The following is a 16055-nucleotide window of genomic DNA, read 5'->3' on the forward strand; positions in this document are numbered from 1 at the left end:
TACGGCCCTGATTGGCCGATACCGATATGGTGGCCGATATGTCGTTCATCCCTACTTTTTTGTTCTTTTTATTTTCTTGGACATTTGCTTAGATATATCAGAGCAGCATTCTGTGAATAATTAGCATATTTACATATCTATCTTAAAATGATTAATAATAATTAGCATAATTATAATTAGCATATTTACATATCTATGGTAATTGTCTGGTATTGTAGTTTATACAATAATAATGGTAATATATTTAATAGGTGCTTGTGTTGTTAAATTGAGATGATAGTTTCTACTGTCTTTTAGAATAATTAGCATATTTACATATCTATCTTAAAATGTTGACACACACAACTTCTATTAAAAAAACTGCTTGTCAATCTTTTGAAAATTTCGTTCTAAGGATGTTTATGGATAAATGCTAAATAATTTAAATTATAATTTATGTAGATATAGATACATTGATTTATCGTGATCGGAAATACTATGGGTAAAATTAATACATTTAATTTTAATGCATGTTTATAGAAAGAAAAAGAAAAAAACAGACCAAAAGTTGTTGACTTGATTTGGACACATCCGGTCTGATACACTTCAAGTGATAAAGATTAAGGTTTAATTTCTGACCCGCGAATATAACCCCGCATTCATGTGTAATTCAGAGAGGAAAGTGTTGATCAGCAGGGTTGTTTTGAGCAGTTAGGCATGTACTGTGGTTTTACAGAGAAAGCTTGTACCCTAATTTCAGGAAAGCAGTGCGGTTTAACGGCGGTTCTCAAATAGAAACCATGTCGTGTGTCAGGCACGCGCGCACACTCATGATAATAACACAAGACAGCGCTAGATGACAGTGCTTCACCCGCAATTATATGCCACAGGTTTTGCATGAATTCGTTTATATGTGAGTCACTCTGGAAAGTTCAGAATAGATAACAAAATGATGACTTCCTTTTGACTGCCTAAGACAACAACTTAACCCAGTCGAACCTTCCTAATAAGTGGCTGTTTTTGTAAAACGTTTTATTAGGTAGGTTGGTTGAAATATTATTTATTTGTTTACTTGATGCTTTTAAGAACTGAATGTATACACACATGCACACACACACACTGCGCAAAAAAAGGGCCAAGCCTAAAATGGCTAAACAACACTAAGCTATTAATTGTCTTAACGTTCCCCTGTGGTGAAAATCCAGCTTTTAATGTTGTTTATGTCTGTGTGGTGTTTTTAATGTGCTTTTAGCTGAGTATTTTCTCCTGCAGTGAACCAAAGACAGTCTGAAAAACACGCTTTGAAATCGCTGGTGTTTCTGACGTCACAAACTACCTTGTAACCAATCAGATCAACGTGTGATCGTCAACCAGTGGATCTCTGAGCTGAGTGAGTGAGTGGAGGCGGGGCTCATTTGCATATTCATAGAACCGCGTATACTAAATGAGACAAGGGTGTCGAGTTACATTCAAGATATTTTAAGGCATGAAGAATTCTTTTTTCCAAGGAAAAAACGTTCAAGCGCAAGAAGACGCGAAAGATACCTCGCCATAGTAACCCCAGAAAGCCATAGTCGGTGATGTCTTAAGTGAACGTAAACAGTCAAGAAAGAAAATGGATGTGTAACAGCATCATTATATTGGATCTGTGCATTGTCTTAAAGTGACAGCAGCCTAATATACCTGATGTTGTCTGTTTTTAATGTTAATCAAACAACAAAAGACTCACTGCAAAAACTTTTGTAACTTTAATTATGATTAATCTATATTTAATTTATAAAGTGTAGACTATGCAGTGTTCTTTTACATTTGATTACTTTATTCAATTTCTGTACGTAATCTGTATCTAAAGACTGTTAGACCTGAAAAGCATGCAAATAATACCAATAAATAATGGATTATTTCCTTCAGCTGAGACACTTCAGATGTGCACTGTTCAACATGATGCTTTTGAATTGCTTGACATATGACTGGAATCACTTCAATGGTTCAGTATGGAAAATATGGTTCAGAGCAACATGTGCAGCACAAGTCTGTCATATCGGCTACATAAAATTATAATGAGAATATCATTATAATTGTGTTCTTGGGACATGACTTTTAATGGTGAGAATGTTGTTTTAGTAATCAGGGTCTGAAATAATGAATACAAATTTGGATTTCGATTTATCGGCCGATATATCGGTTATCGGCTTTCAAACATAAAGAATTATCGGCATCGGCCAAAATTTTCATATTGGTGCATCCCTAAATATTTTGGCTAACCTTTTTTTTTTTGCCCAGGAGTGTGTGTGTATATTTACCACAATGCATTGTGGGAATCAGGGCTCGCAAAATTTCAAAATCGCTGGTGGCACACACAGATTTTGGTAGCCCGAAATGAATTTTACTAGCCCAAATAAAATTGGAAAATTGGTTAGAAGTCAAAACATCAATCAAAAACTTTCAAAACACAAATATCAACAATAATGGGACAAAAATTGGATATAAAATAATCAAATTAGAATCATCAATACAAATATGCATCTGGTTCTAACTGAACTGAAATGTGTGTGACCAGTGTGGAACATGAATCAGTCTGAGTCAGATTCTGAATCGGAGATATCAACTGAAGTGCGCAGCTCTTGTTGTTTTAAAGTCTGACAACGTTAAAAGTGTAAATTTTCTGATGGAATAATTCACATATTGAAGTGTAGCAATAAATAATAATGTTCTCTTGTGGCTCGCACACAGTCTTCACTCGGACGCGCTCCTCAATCTATCGGCGTTGCGAAGACTCTCTATACACAAACGTTATCCCTGCTTGATATACAACCACTGATGAACATATTTGGATTTGATGAGAAAAAAAAACCCTATACGAGTGCGGATTAGAACCCGTAACCTCTGACACGCTTGGCAAAAGACCTGCCACTAGACCATTGAAGAACTCAAGCAGAGTGTGCGGATCTCATTAAAAGACTAATTAAACCCAATGTAACTTTACTATTGAAATTGATTTCTAGACATCATAATGTTATTTTTTTACATTCACATACCCCCCCCCCCCCCCTCCCTCCCTCCCTCCCTCATAGGTCATATTTTCCCTTAAAATAACTAGTCAATAATGTGAATAAAGGGAGGAATTTGATTACACTATTTCAGATAGCCCGTCGGGTAGGCCGGTAATGCAGTTTGGTTGCCCCGGGCTAGCCCCGGGACGTCGGGCTAGCCATTTTGCGAGCCCTGGTGGGAATGCCTTCAGTGCACAGAACACATGTGATGCTGCCTCAAAATCACCTCTCAGGATCTCTGCCGACGTAGGCTTTGGGACAGAGCCAGACTCCTAGTTTAGTCTTTTGTGGAGGTTGTGTTTCAACACCCTTCCTAGTTATGAAGCCCCTTTGCCTAGATTGGATGACATTGTTGTCTATCGTGTGTTGAGAGGCCCGGGTTTCTGTCGAAATGTTTTTTTGGGTATTTTCATTGGCCAAGGCCAATCCTGTGGGGAATCCAAATATGTGAGAAGAGGTTTTTGTTGGAAGACGTCCCAGTAGTGGACCCTGTTAACGGCTCCACACACTTAAAAGTGGAGGAGAATTAGGTCTGTTTAATGGCTTTCCGTTGCTGCGAGATTGTGTGAACATCTACATGTTGTTGAAGTGCTACACTCTTTCAACACGGAGGTGAGTGAAATAGAGCAGAACCAAGACTCCTCAGAGTCGTAAAGTCAACATAACAGCCAGCTTTCGTAATGTGGAGCATTTCAGAGTGAAGAAGGATGATTAATGAGAAAAAACTTGATTTTATCCATCAGTAATTGATTGGATTGTGAGATAAAGAATTGAGTCCGATGGTCTGAGAGGAGGAGATGATGTCATCCAGGATAGAAAAAGGTTTCAGAGGTGGAGAAACTTTTTAATGAAAGACATTTCTTTAATAATGTGCAGGGATCATTCATTATAAGACCAGGAGTGTATATTAGGAACTTAGATAGGGTCAGTTGTACTTCATGTTGACTTTGAAACTGATGTATGCGATTTCTTTCTTTCTATAATTAGAGGACTGTAATACGTATACATGTACGTCATTTGTTGGTCGACTTTGTGTAAGTGTCAACATTGTGGTGTTTTCAAAAGTAACACTGATAAATAGGGCTGGGTATCGTTCAAAAATGTTCGATACCGATACCTTGACTTCGATACCGGTTCCTGAACGATACTTTTTCCGATACCAATTTTATGAAATCCGTTTTAACAAGATTACATTACATATTACCTAAAAAAAAACCTTTGGTTTTATTTTTTCATTTTGTTCACTTTTTTTTACAGACTCAAATACTCATAAAGGCCACTAGGGGCCGGAATATACGCCTCGCGCTCAAGCGCACGCATAAACCTTGCCGCAAAACAAAAGTAGCCTAATGATTATGAATGTGTCGGGAAAAAATAGCAAGGAGACATTTTAATTGTTTGTTAATAAACTAGTGTTTTCTGAGTCAGTAGGCGAGTTTCCATTACAGATTTGTGCAAAACTTTTGCGATTTTTTTCTAAATGTCGACAAAAAACTATTGCGAAATGACGGTGTTTCCATTAACCGATGTTAAACCGACTAAAACTTAATTTTTTCCTCTTGCGATAAGTTATTCCAAAAACCATGGCAGCGGACGTTAGGTTTATGTACTATATCTCAGCCACTGCACTGGCCATTATTATTAATCAAAGGAGATGTGTGTGTGTTATCCAATCATTAATGGTGAGGAACGACCCTTATTATACCTGTGAGCGGCTCATATGAGGAGTTTCTGGGTGTTTCTCCCTCATTTCTGCTTCGAGGTCTTGATTGTGGCATTTATTTGAGGTTTAGAATCCATTATTCCTGTAATTCTTTTGTCTTTTATGAATTTAATAAAGAACTGTCTCGTATTCTGTCCAAACACACCGTGTCATCTACGTCAGGTGACCTGTAAATGTGCAAAAACTGTTTCCATTGCAGTTTTGTGAAATATTTCTTTTTCGAATTGCCTGAAAAACCTCCTCATGTGAGCGGAAAAACCTTTTTGCGATAAATGGGAGTTTTTGTGAAAATTACGTGTTTCCATTGGGCGTATTTTCAATTCGCAATTTCAAGCTTTCTATATGCCTGTATTTCTCATGTCTGTGAGCCGAATAGCCTAAACACAGAGTTTCTGTTAATTTGTGACGCGCTTCAGTTCTTCATCTTGTCGCAAATATTGCATCGCACACTGTTAACGCCGAGCCTGGTGAAATGTAGACACACTTTTGATCTTTTGCACATCTTTTCCATCTATGGGAGTTGGGACTCTTACACACTACAGCCACGTCTCTGGGTGTAACCGGTGTAAACTAGTGTTTTTCCTTGATGTCTCGCCACAGCCAATCATGCTTCATGCTTACTGGCTCACTGACGTTGATGAGATTAACCCCTTAGGTCTCGAAATTTGGTACTGAACGACAAGAGATGTTTTGATACTCGATGGTATCAAGGCAATTCGGTCGGCGCCCAAATAAATATCGCACTCGATACCCAGCCCTAATGATGAATTACATTTCACAATATATTCACATAGAAAACAGTATTTTAAATTGTACAAATATTTCACAGTATTACTGTTTTTACTGTAGTGAGCAGAAAGAGTCTTCAACCAACCCCAAACTTCCTCCAAAGCATGATGGGAAAAATATCAAAGACTGCACCAGAAGATCTGAGAGATCTATTTCTGTATTTAACCTTCTCAGTCAAAGAAGCAGATTTCAGCTCACACACTTCCATTCTCGACAACCAAAAATAGCTTTTTATTTTACACCTATATCACACTTTTCTACCCGGGGTCCACCGTGTCTGTCACAGACGTTCAGCTGCCTGTGCTTTGCTATATACAGTCAAACCAAAAATTATTCAGACACCAGACCAGATATCATTTTTGATGTATTTTTTTTAGTGCTGTCAGTTAAACTCGTTATTAACGGCGTTAACGCAAACCCATTTTAATGGCGTCAATTTTTTTTAGCGCGAGATTAACGTTCTTTTTGGCCTAGCAAACGTTGTGGGTTTTTTTCACATGCTGTTGCAACAACAAGTAACGTTAGAAAAACTACAACACCACACCGGATCTAGCTAGACCGGACACAAAACAACAGGCACGCCGCACACACTTGTTTGGGCTCGCGAGCCGGCCGAAGAGTAGTAGGCTAACGTTACGTTTGAGTGGATGGCGAGCGCGAGACGCCGAAATGGATGCCAATAAGATTCCGAATGGAAAGTTTACTTTTAAAACGTTGCCAAATGGTTCCATTGACAGACCAAAGTGATCTGTGTGTTTCGTCGTTGTGAACTGAGCGATCATCGCAGCTCGTCCAGTCTGAAACACCACTGGATGGCCAAGCACACACACAGCTGATGCGAACTCTGATGCGATTATTTGCTCCGAGTGAGAATGTTAGTGTGAAATTGAACACTAGTATATGCCAATGTTGTTTTCAATAAAAAAACATTTGCACAAAGCAAGCCGATCCACTTTTCCATGTTGATAAGAGCATTAAAATGAGAAAAAATAATGGGACAAAAAGAAATCAAGGGACATTTAGAATAGATAAAAATGTGCGATTAATTGCGAGTTAACTATGACATTAATGCGATTAATCGCGATTAAATATTTTAATCGTTTGACAGCACTAATTTTTTTACTAGTGGGAGCAGGCCTGACACTATAGTTAATTTATGTAAGTGAGGATAGCAAAATTTGACATATTATACCAAAACACTTCATACAGTGACTACCAGTAAAATGTATAAAAATTTGGGACCAAAAATTATTCCGACTCTTTGACCTGATTATGTTTTCTTAAGTGTTTTTTCTTTAATTGCTAATGCTCTTTTTACACACAGACTGAACAAAATGAAGCATTGCTTGGTGATTGGTTGAGCTAAACTGGTATTATCTAATTGTATAGTTAAATTTAACAGCTGACAGATATTCAACATAATTCATGTGTGAGACAGTCTAACAGAAGGACGGACAAAACCAGTCAAATATCCACTGAGTTCATAACTCTAATTTTCCGTACTATAGCGAATAAACTGTGATAATGTGAGAAATGTTGACGGTGTCTGAATAAAATCTCTCGTTCTGACAGCAACCGCCCGCATTAAAATCACTCATCTCGCACATCATAAAGTTGCCAAAAACTCGGTTTATGTGGAAACAGACTCATGAAAGATTTGGAAATCTGATTCTGATCCGTTTCCGAGTCGTGTAGTTCAGCCACATTCACACAGACAAAGAAAAGTGTTCTTTGAAACGGCAGGTCGCATGTTTTCCTCACCTCCACAGGAGCCTTAAAGGTTACGTTGCCAAAGGACGTGTTTTAATGGCCTATCTACAGTCTAGATATCACACTGCTCCAGTGACTGCACTGACCTTCACACTTCACCTTCAGCTCTAACTACATACTAAATATATAATGCCAGAGGAAAATTATATGGCTCAGGGAACATAATGGCGTTTCATTGAAGCTCCTACTTTGATGTTTCTCTTGCAGCAACTTGAACTGCCTTTGACTTTGTTGAGCACAGTTTGAGACATTGTTGAGTGTTTCTCTCATGCACAACACTTTGCTGATTTTGTTATCGGCATCCTGATGCGATCGCGTTATGGTAATCTTATTCCAGCTCTAATTGGGTTATGCTGTGTGCTTCAAACGGTCTAATCTACGTTTACTTATTAGCTTGGTTAACTTGGTCAACTTTGTTAGATCTCTCTCGTCATGATCCAGTGAGAAAGAGTTTGATGATTTTTTGACTCATTCCTAGCCTTTATAGTTGAATAAATCCAATCCAAGCAGTAGAAAAACTGCTTTCAAGAAACAAGATACAGATGTTGACATGCTTCAAAACATAAATCAGATTCTCCCATAGACTAAAGTTCACATCGCGTCAGAATAAAGGGGCAGGGCCTGGTTGAGTTAGTTAGTAGTGTGTTAAACTGGTGGTTATGGTAATTTCCCAAACACACTCGAAGCGCTCGACCAATCACAACACACTGATTCAGCCGACCAATCAGAGCACAGTGTGCTTTAAGAAGGAGGGGCTTCATAGAGACAGGAACTAAGCAGGGCTGTGTTTCCCGAACGCATCGTTAGCTAAATGTTCGCAAGTTCCGTCGTTATCAGCAGTTCAACGAGTCGGTGTTTCCTGAAACCATCGTTCCAACGAACATTCGCAAACAGCATCGCAGAGTTGTGTGTGTGTAACGACAGATCTCGACCTGTGGTTAGAAGAAGAGTTTCTAGTTTGCATGACATGTGGACTCAATAAATCCTGATCTTGAGCAAAATAATCAAGCTGACATTCAGAACAACCTGTGTCTTTAATTTAGAATACATACAAATGTCATTTACGCCTTTTAGTTTGTCAAGAGATTTAAAGTGTAGTTCTTGAAGGCAGAACACACGTTCTTGCATGTGTGAACGAGCTCTAGTGTGTAAGAACGAGCCTATGATTGAATCTGGAAATAAAGCAAAATAACTGAGAAAAATGAGAAATAGTCCTCAGATGCATGTCTGTGATTTATAGCAAAACATCTAGCGTTAATTTAAAAAAGAAGTTATTACTCCATAACCTGTGTGACATCATTAACCAACATGGTTGAACGACCAATTTGGGACAATATGGTTTCGGGGAAACAGACGTGACTATAGTTGATTTCTTCAACGATGCATCTATAGTGAACTTTGTATTTTTACTTTGAAGATTATGTCTCATTGAATTGTTCTGGTTCATGGTATTAATTAAAAAATAATAATATAAAAACTGTCATGTCTAGTTGTAGACCTACAGCAGACTCTAGTATTAGTTACCGCATTAGAATAAGATTTCAGACAGACCAGGTTGAGTTTATATAATGTTATATACCATATGTTTGGTATTAATGATACATGGAGACTGTTTTTAATATACAGTTTGACTCCCAAACTCAGACCAGAATGCGTTATCTGGACTCAAACTGGACTGGGATGGAGAATATTAAACCAAAGCTGTGATTAATATGACACTGACCTGTTTGTTATTTTAGTATTATTAATGTGTTCATATTGTGAATTAGCCTTTACTGGGAAACTGGTTGGTTCAGGCAGTTAATGGACTTGTTCCAGACGTCCTCAGGCCGTGATCGTCTGTGTTTACTCACAGAAGGACGCAGGAATCAAGCATTGCAGAAACTGTTCTCATATTCATGTTGATCATTCCAATATCCTAATTTCTTAGTGACCGGACAATGTTCAGGGCTCTTTATACAGGTAGAGCAGTGTTTTTACTTCACAAACAGAGAATTACAGTCATTGCAATGTCAGCACGACATGACTAACAAAGCTCTGCAAAAACACAGAATTTAGCCTATTTTTTTAATCCTCCACATGGAAGCCAATTTCTGCCTTAAAGGAAAAAACATGAATTAAGTGACTTATATTTATTTAAAAACATTAAAAAAAATTGTGTAATTTTTTCACTTTATATTTCACAGGCTCTCTCTTTTTTTAAGGTAAATTTAAGGCAATTATCTTTTTATTTATTTATTTTTTAAGACTGCTTCCACCATAGAGTAAAAAAAACAGGGTTCGTACGGGTGCTTGAAATCCTTGAAAATGCTTGAATTTTGATGTTGTGTTTTCAAGGTTTTAAAAGTACTTACATTTTGGATAAAATGCTTGAAAATGCTTGAAATTGTAACTGTAGTTCTTTCACAACAAATACCTATCTGACTCAATAGTTTGTTTATTAAATGGAGAAATAAAATGTTACCCTTCCAGGGTTTTTCCTGGGTCAAAATTGGTCTTCGGTGGTGGCTGACCGGCATGGTCATCCACACACAGCAAAGAGTACTCTAGTACCCACATGATCCGCAAGCCCAATATTGACAATAAATGTTAAATTTAAAATAAACACAAAGAAACAGTTTGTGATTTTTTTTTTCTTAAAGAAAAGAAAGTAATTAAATGAACAAATATGAAAATAAAACAAAACATAGACTTCACTGTATAAATTATACATTGATACTTATTAAAGCTAAAGTTATCAGTAAAGAGCAGTGAGTGATTTTCTCTTTGCATTTTGTTGTCTTATTAACATTAAAGGGATAGTTCTCCTAAAAATTCAAATTATCATTATAATTATTATTATTATTAATTATTATTATTATTATAATTTACTCTCTCAAGTTGTTTTAAACTCGAATAAGTTTCTTTCTTCTGTTGAAAATAAAAGTTATTTGGAAGATTGTGGGTAACCAAACAGTTGATGTACCCCAGTGACTTCCATAGTATATTCTCCTATGAAAGTCAATGGGGATCAGCTACTGTTTGGATAGCCACATTCTTCAAAATATTAATATTAGAAAAATATTAGAAAATATTAGAAGGAAATTAATAGAGGATTGGAACAACAGAGTGCGTAAATGATGAGATAATTTTTATTTTTGGGTGAACTATCCCTTTAAGGACAAGCGGCAGCGTGTTTACTATAACTACTGTCTCTTTAAGAGTTGCGCGCGACGCGTCTAATATACACGCATTTGACAAGCAGATTTTCTCTCAATTTTCTCAAGTTTGCTTTCACTTTAGACATAACCGACTATGGACACGCTGAGGAACGCACACGTTAGAACAGCGCATCAGCACGCAAATTAAATGTTTAACCGACAAGGCATTAAAGCACATGCAAATTATGAACTGCAGTGTCCCGTTCCGCTGCGTTAACATTTTATGTGAACATACGTCGCGTTGTTTAGTATGTTGGGAGGCGCCAGAACAGATATAATGCACGATTCTACGATATTTCTTCAAAAGCAGATCGTGGAGACATTTTAATCGTCCACGATCAAAAATCGTCATATCGCACACCCCTAAAAATACACTTCAAACTGGATAGATTTTTTTTTATTTTTTTTGCGTTTATTTAAAGTTATGTCAGTTGCATGTGCGGAATGCTTGTCACAAGCTGTAAGAGAAGATAAGGCAACTTTTTTTTGACTGCAATTCACACCCAGCGCTAATTCAGCAAAAATATTCTTCGAATGCACCGCGTGAAACATGGATTCGTTTAGGATCAGTTGATTTTGATGCGAGGGAGAGAGCAAAGACAGAACTGAAGACGGAGAGTGCCCGCGCGGGGGTGGGGCGCTGTGATCGTTTTCGCCGTCACTCCGTCAGTAGCCTGCTTCACTCACAAAACCCAATTACTGATCAAATAAGGCTTTGGCGGGACAAAAAATCGTTTTGGCGGCCGCCAAAAAATTTTCAATGTAGGAAAAACCCTGCCTTCAGATACAGTGCGTTTTGCGCTACGCTGGCCAGAGCAAAAGTAGGCGGAGTTTTCATTTTGATTTCCACGCTTGTTTGGATGCCCCGTTTTTATTGGCCGCGCGGGTAATCAAAAAGTTGAACTATTTTTAACTTTGACCGCGACGTGCGCGCAAGCTCGCCAATGCTGCGCTACGCTTTGGTCGACGCAGCAACAAAACGTCCTCGCGCGGCGCAAGCCATTGAAATAACTTCAGTTTTACAGCCTGAAAATCACATTATCTGGTTAACAAAATTTGGACATTAATATTATGAAAAGTATTATTCATAGGCATTATCTACTTAGTGATACATTTTGAAAAATAAAACTTGTGATTTTCTTAAATATCTGATTATGAAACAATTTTGGCTGTTTATAGCATTATCTCTTTTAATGTGATAAAAACACTAAATAATAATGTTGACTATTGGGTATGTAATTTACGGTGGTTTAAGGTGCTGGAAAAAGCTTTAAAATGGACCTTGAAAAGTGCTTGAATTTGACCTTGGAATAGGTGTATGGACCCTGAAAAAAACATATATAACATGTACTTTAAAATATATCAATGCACTGTATTTCTTGTAATTTTGACCTGATATCTTACAATTCATAATTTTCAGCACTTCTGGTCCATATTCAGCTCCTGCTTCAGTATTGCAATCGTTACAAATAGAGGGACATTAAAGTGAAAAACACTTAAAGTGCCCTAATGTACTAAAACAGTGATATTAATAGACCAAATTCAGTATAGCCTTATTGATGATGCACTATATACAGACGAGCTCAGAATATGAATCCAACTCACTAAATGGTTAAACGTTTTCTTTATAATGCTTTTCTATGGGAAAATACTTAATGAGAAACCTTATATTCTGGGCTTGCCTGTATATAGTATGTACAATATCATTAATAATGTGAATACTGTATTTGGTCTGTTAATATCCCTGTCTTACTACATTAGTTCATGACCTGGTAAAAATGACTGGCGGTCAATAGAGGAAAGCCATGTTTTACCCTGTGATGTGAAAACTATGAATTGTGACTTTACATCTTTAAAATGCAACTTTTTTCTTATAATGCTGTTCAGACCACATGATATTAGCCTGATATATTTCTTTTTTTGGTCATTTCTGATGACAAGACAGCCAGTTCAGAACTAGGACCCTGAGTGATCCCATTGGTAGTATTTTTAGCGCCTGCATTAAAATTCCTGCAAAATCACGGTATGATTTATATAGTTTAAAATGTGCTATAATGACCATTAATGTTGTTTAAATTACATGGTTCATATGCTAGTGTATAACTGAAGCTATAGATCTTTAGAATATTGTCTTTTAACTTCCGTTTTGCGGTCGCTCTGTATATTTCTATGGCATTTCTGTCCAGGAGTAATTAACTTTTGAAGAGGATTTACTTAATGTAAAGTTATCATGAGGACTGTAATGTTTAAAGCAGATGACTTAACAAATGTCAGTCGACCGAGAAGATTTGAAAACGAGCCGTTCATTCATAAACACGCAAAATCGCGGTGAAAATACAGACCGGAAGTCAAAAGACAACGAGCGCAGCGCTGAAAAGGGGCGGAGCTACAGAAGGTCTATAGGCTAGGTTGTGAAATCAAGCATTTCTTGTTCTTACTGTTGTTTTTTTTTTTAAGTTCGCTTATGTACTAGCATAGCATACATCTACCTGATTAGCCTGCTAGCTTAGCTTATACTATATTAGGTATGTGTTTTGCTTCCAATACAGTTTCCAAATACATGTTAACTCGATTTTTCAGGACACGCCTTCTCGGTGACATCACGCATGTCGTTAAAGATGGTGAGCAATGATTGGTTGGGAAGCAACGTGCAGTCTGACATGTTTCTTGTCCACGACACAAGAATTTGTCAAAATCACATAATCTGAACCCTAGAGCTGCACAATATATCGGAATTATCGAAATATCGCAAATGTATATATCGCGATATGAATATCACAACGGCTTGCAATAACTGGGGCCATGAACAAAAGACAGAGAAAATCACTCGCTGCTCTCGGCTGAATAACTTTTGTAGCTTTAATAAGAATCAGGATATATTTAATTCATACAGTGAAAACTAAGCAGTGTTTATTTTTACATTTGATTATTCAGTTTGTGTTGTTAAATAACCCTAATGTAGGATAACCTGAACCCTGTGGTTTACACTGATGCTAAAATAACTCTTCTGATATACATTAAAACACTGATGTCCACTGTCAGAAGTTTAGGGATGTTTTCTTGCCACAAAAAGAATGTGAAACACGCATGTAGGTTAGATAATTTTAAATATATTTTAAAGATAGTTTATTTTTCACTCTTCAATAAGCATTATTGAATATCGCATTATTTAATGAGTTATCGCAATTTTTTTCAAAACTTTCCTCAAAATTCTTCAAAAAAGCTTTTCTACTCTACAGGCAGAAACAGGAGTCGATGCGCTCCTCTTCATAACACACACTCTCCTCTTCATAACACACACTCTCCTCTTCATAACACACACTCTCCTCTTCATAACACACACTCATATATGGAGAAAGTGTGATAAAAAGCTGTTAAGGCAATTTCCTTCTCAGTGGATCAAAACTAATAAGTGTTGCTGTGAGTAAATCTTCAAGGATTATTCCTCAAGGAAATCTAGAATGGAAAGCTGTTTTCCTGTGGTGTTCCAGGAGCTTTAGTGACGGAGGCCTTCATTGCATTACATGTCCGAGGTTGAACCGCCTATTGATTTTCCTTTACGCCGAGAATAGAGTCCTCACTCAGCCGGACCCGTATTGAACACACACGGCTCGGTTACTCCGGGACAAGTGCTTTGGAGGCGTGTGCGTACAAATAAACATTTACGTACTATTTATAGGTATAATTTTGAATGATGATGATATCAATTTATTTATTTAGTTAAATATTAAATTTTGAATGTATTCATTCATTTAGTTGTGTTTTTATATGAAAACATCATCATATGTGGAAATATTCAGATAAATAAATGCAGAAATACTGCATTTATTAAGTAACTACAATTTGTAAACTTATAAATATATATATACATACATGCCTACATAGATTATATTATATTAGGCTATATTATATTATGCTATATTATATATAGTATATTATACTATACTATAATAATAAATAAATGCAAAAATACTGCATTTAACTAACTACAATTTATTAACCAACTTAAAAAAAACATTGTGTGTGTGTATATATATATATATATATATATATATATATATATATATATATATGTATATGTATATACACACATACATACATACATGCCTACATACATTATATTATATTATTATAATAAATAATTTAACTAAATTAACCAATTAACCAAAATTATATATATATATATATGCATTTAACTAACTACAATTTATTAACCAACTTAAAAAAAAAAACATTGTGTGTGTGTGTATATATATATATTCATCATAACTAACTGCAATAAATAAATGAATAAATCAATTTTTTGAATGCTATCATCATAAATTATTATTTGTAGCGCTACATTAAAAAGACACTTCTTCACCAGTGAATAATGTGGAGTGATTGTCTGATGTTATTATAGAAACATGATTCACGAGACGTTTGAGATGAACGCACCGGCTCATTGGAGGCAGAATATCAGTGACAGAACGAGACCGTGATTGATGGGCTGACGGCAGACATCAGCTGAACATGTCAATTCATAACGTCTCCGTGCGTTAGTGAACACAGCCTTCTGTCCGAGGAGGAGTCTGCAGATCTGCATGAGTCCCATGTCCGGGATAGACACGCAGTTCACAGGATCGTTAAATTACAGTCGTATTGAATGCTGGGAAATGTCGAGCAGACTTGGGTTTGAGCTCTGGCTGTCGGGCGAGTGGCGCTGAGTGACGCTGGGCAGAAACTGTGTCCTTCACTCAGACACACCGTCACGGCCGAGCAGAAGAGAGATCGAGAGCTGAAGGATTATACAATAAAGCTCAAAATTCGATTACGCTGATAGCATCAGTACACAGTGCTAACTAACTCAACACTGGGCCGGTGTGCGCTCTCTCACACACACACACACACACACACACACACACACACAATCACTCACACTCACTCACGCACGCACGCACACACACACACTCACACTAACAGACACACACACAATCACTCACTCACACTCACTCACGCACGCACGCACACACACTCACACTAACAGACACACACACACACAATCACGCACGCACGCACGCATGCTCACACACACTCACACAATCACTCACTCACGCACGCACGCACACACACTCACACTAACAGACACACACACACTCACACGCACGCACGCTCACACACACACTCACACTAACAGACACACACTCACACTAACAGACACACACACACGCACGCACACACACTCACACTAACAGACACACACACACACACACACACACAATCACACACACACACACACACACACACATACACAGGCACGCACACATACACACACACTTACCCTACCCCTAAACCTACCCATCACACACACACGCTCACACACACACACACTTACCCAACCCCTAAACCTACTCATCACACACACACGCTCACACACACACACACTTTTTACATTTTCAAAAAAACTCATTCTGTGTGATTTCTAAGGTTTTTTCCTCAATTTAGGCCCACAGTGACACAAGTCCCCATGAGTGTGTGTGCATTCAGGTTTAAGTCCCCACC

General features: G+C 37.3%; 1 protein-coding gene across 3 annotated transcripts in view; it reads right to left on the reverse strand.

Annotated features, from left to right (window-relative positions):
• rftn1b (raftlin, lipid raft linker 1b) overlaps nucleotides 1–16055 on the reverse strand; it is a 137281-nt gene that overhangs the window by 21060 nt on the left and 100166 nt on the right. The gene's annotated exons all lie outside the window — the stretch shown is intronic.

This window comes from Abramis brama (genome assembly GCF_963993115.1).
Source record: "Abramis brama genome assembly, chromosome: 17".
Classification (NCBI taxonomy): domain Eukaryota; kingdom Metazoa; phylum Chordata; class Actinopteri; order Cypriniformes; family Leuciscidae; genus Abramis; species Abramis brama.